This window comes from Panthera uncia, chromosome D1 (assembly GCF_023721935.1).
Source record: "Panthera uncia isolate 11264 chromosome D1, Puncia_PCG_1.0, whole genome shotgun sequence".
Taxonomy (NCBI): domain Eukaryota; kingdom Metazoa; phylum Chordata; class Mammalia; order Carnivora; family Felidae; genus Panthera; species Panthera uncia.
In genome coordinates, this window is record NC_064808.1 from 76,861,531 (window position 1) to 76,864,538 (window position 3,008).

The following is a 3,008-nucleotide window of genomic DNA, read 5'->3' on the forward strand; positions in this document are numbered from 1 at the left end:
ACTCTTTGGGAACAACATTGGAATAGAAAAGTTAGGAGACCTTAGATTAAGCAAATCAGATATTCAGATATATATATATATATATAGAGAGAGAGAGAGAGAGAGAGAGAGAGAGAAAGGTGAAGGAATACAGATCTAAAGGAAGGATGGATGATTAGATGATTGATAGATGATAGATAATAGATAGATAGATAGATAGATGATAGATGATATACAGATGGATAGATAAATAGACAGATGAGAGAGAATGATTCTTTTAATCCATCTCCCAAATTCAAATTAAACCCATTGTGGACTTATGGAGAAGTTGGCTTGTGGGGTTTACCTTAATGAATTGATTTGTATGATAGAAAATAATTTTTCTTGGGCAGAAGTTTATTCCTTCGCCCAGTCAGAGATAACATTATCTGTCCTAAATATCAAATCCGAGGCCTACTTCTATGTACTGATGACTGAGATTCATCACTGCAGAATGTATCTTAAGGAATTATTTTCACTGGAACTTGGATAAGAACAATAACACAAGTTTAAGATCTAGGTGACAGATTTTAAAATACACCTAGAGTGCTCGCTTCGGAGCACATATACTAAAATTGGAACGATACAGAGAAGATTAGCATGGCCCCTGCGCAAGGATGACACGCAAATTCGTGAAGCGTTCCATATTTTTGGAACATACTTAAAGATCATAAAGGCCATTTATGAAAAGCCCACAGCTAACATCATCCTCAACGGGGAAAAACTGAGAGCTTTTTCCCTGAGATCAGGAACATGACAAGGATGCCCACTCTCACCGCTGTTGTTTAATATAGTGCTGGAAGTTCTAGCATCAGCAATCAGACAACAAAAGGAAATCAAAGGCATCAAAATTGGCAAAGATGAAGTCAAGCTTTCGTTTTTTGCAGATGACATGATATTATACATGGAAAATCCGATAGACTCCACCAAAAGTCTGCTAGAACTGATACATGAATTCAGCAAAGTTGCAGGATACAAAATCAATGTACAGAAATCAGTTGCATTCTTATACACTAACAATGAAGCAACAGAAAGACAAATGAAGAAACTGATCCCATTCACAATTGCACCAAGAAGCATAAAATACCTAAGAATAAATCTAACCAAAGATGTAAAAGATCTGTATGCTGAAAACTATAGAAAGCTTATGCAGGTAATTGAAGAAGATATAAAGAAATGGAAAGACATTCCGTGCTCATGGATTGGAAGAATAAATATTGTCAAAATGTCAATACTACCCAAAGCTATCTACACATTCAATGCAATCCCAATCAAAATTGCACCAGCATTCTTCTCGAAACTAGAACAAGCAATCCTAAAATTCATATGGAACCACAAAAGGCCCTGAATAGCCAAAGTAATTTTGAAGAAGAAAACCAAAGCAGGAGGCATCACAATCCCAGACTTTAGCCTCTACTACAAAGCTGTCATCATCAAGACAGCATGGTATTGGCATAAAAACAGACACATAGACCAATGGAATAGAATAGAAACCCCAGAACTAGACCCACAAACGTATGGCCAACTCATCTTTGACAAAGCAGGAAAGAACATCCAGTGGAAAAAAGACAGTCTCTTTAACAAATGGTGCTGGGAGAACTGGACAGCAACATGCAGAAGGTTGAAACTAGACCACTTTCTCACACCATTCACAAAAATAAACTCAAAATGGATAAAGGACCTGAATGTGAGACAGGAAACCATCAAAACCTTAGAGGAGAAAGCAGGAAAAGACCTCTCTGACCTCAGCCGTAGCAATCTCTTACTCGGCACATCCCCAAAGGCAAGGGAATTAAAAGCAAAAGTGAATTACTGGGACCTTATGAAGATAAAAAGCTTCTGCACAGCAAAGGAAACAACCAACAAAACTAAAAGGCAACCAACGGAATGGGAAAAGATATTTGCAAATGACACATCGGACAAAGGGCTAGTATCCAAAATCTATAAAGAGCTCATCAAACTCCACACCCGAAAAACAAATAACCCAGTGAAGAAATGGGCAGAAAACATGAATAGACACTTCTCTAAAGAAGACATCCGGATGGCCAACAGGCACATGAAAAGATGTTCAACGTCGCTCCTTATCAGGGAAATACAAATCAAAACCGCACTCAGATACCACCTCACGCCAGTCAGAGTGGCCAAAATGAAGAAATCAGGAGACTATAGATGCTGGAGAGGATGTGGAGAAACAGGAACCCTCTTGCACTGTTGGTGGGAATGCAAATTGGTGCAGCCTCTCTGGAAAGCAGTGTGGAGGTTCCTCAGAAAATTAAAAATAGACCTACCCTATGACCCAGCAATAGCACTGCTAGGAATTTATCCAAGGGATACAGGAGTACTGATGCATAGGGGCACTTGTACCCCAATGTTTATAGCAGCACTCTCAACAATAGCCAAATTATGGAAAGAGCCTAAATGTCCATCAACTGATGAATGGATAAAGAAATTGTGGTTTATATACACAATGGAATACTACGTGGCAATGAGAAAAAATGAAATATGGCCTTTTGTAGCAACATGGATGGAACTGGAGAGTGTGATGCTAAGTGAAATAAGCCATACAGAGAAAGACAGATACCATATGGTTTCACTCTTATGTGGATCCTGAGAAACGTAACAGAAACCCATGGGGGAGGGGAAGGGAAAAAAAAAAAAAAGAGGTTAGAGTGGGAGAGAGCCAAAGCATAAGAGACTGTTAAAAACTGAGAACAAACTGAGGGTTGATGGGGGGTGGGAGGGAGGGCAGGGTGGGAGGGAGGGCAGGGTGGGTGATGGGTATTGAGGAGGGCACCTTTTGGGATGAGCACTGGGTGTTGTATGGAAACCAATTTGACAGTATATTTCATATATTAAAAAATAAAAATAAAATTAAAAAAAATAAAATAAAATAAAATACACCTAGAGAGAGGGTGTGTTCAGGTATTTTGTAGAATGTCCATTGATTTTGATTTGTCTGTTTTTCTCATAATTGGTGTAAAAAAACTGTC

General features: G+C 38.7%; 1 non-coding gene across 1 annotated transcript; it reads left to right on the forward strand.

Annotated features, from left to right (window-relative positions):
• The first annotated feature begins 564 nt into the window (after positions 1-564).
• Positions 565-670, forward strand: LOC125917975 (U6 spliceosomal RNA). The gene has a single exon (XR_007456344.1). It is a non-coding gene; the product is annotated as a U6 spliceosomal RNA (small nuclear RNA).
• The last annotated feature ends 2,338 nt before the right edge of the window (positions 671-3,008 follow it).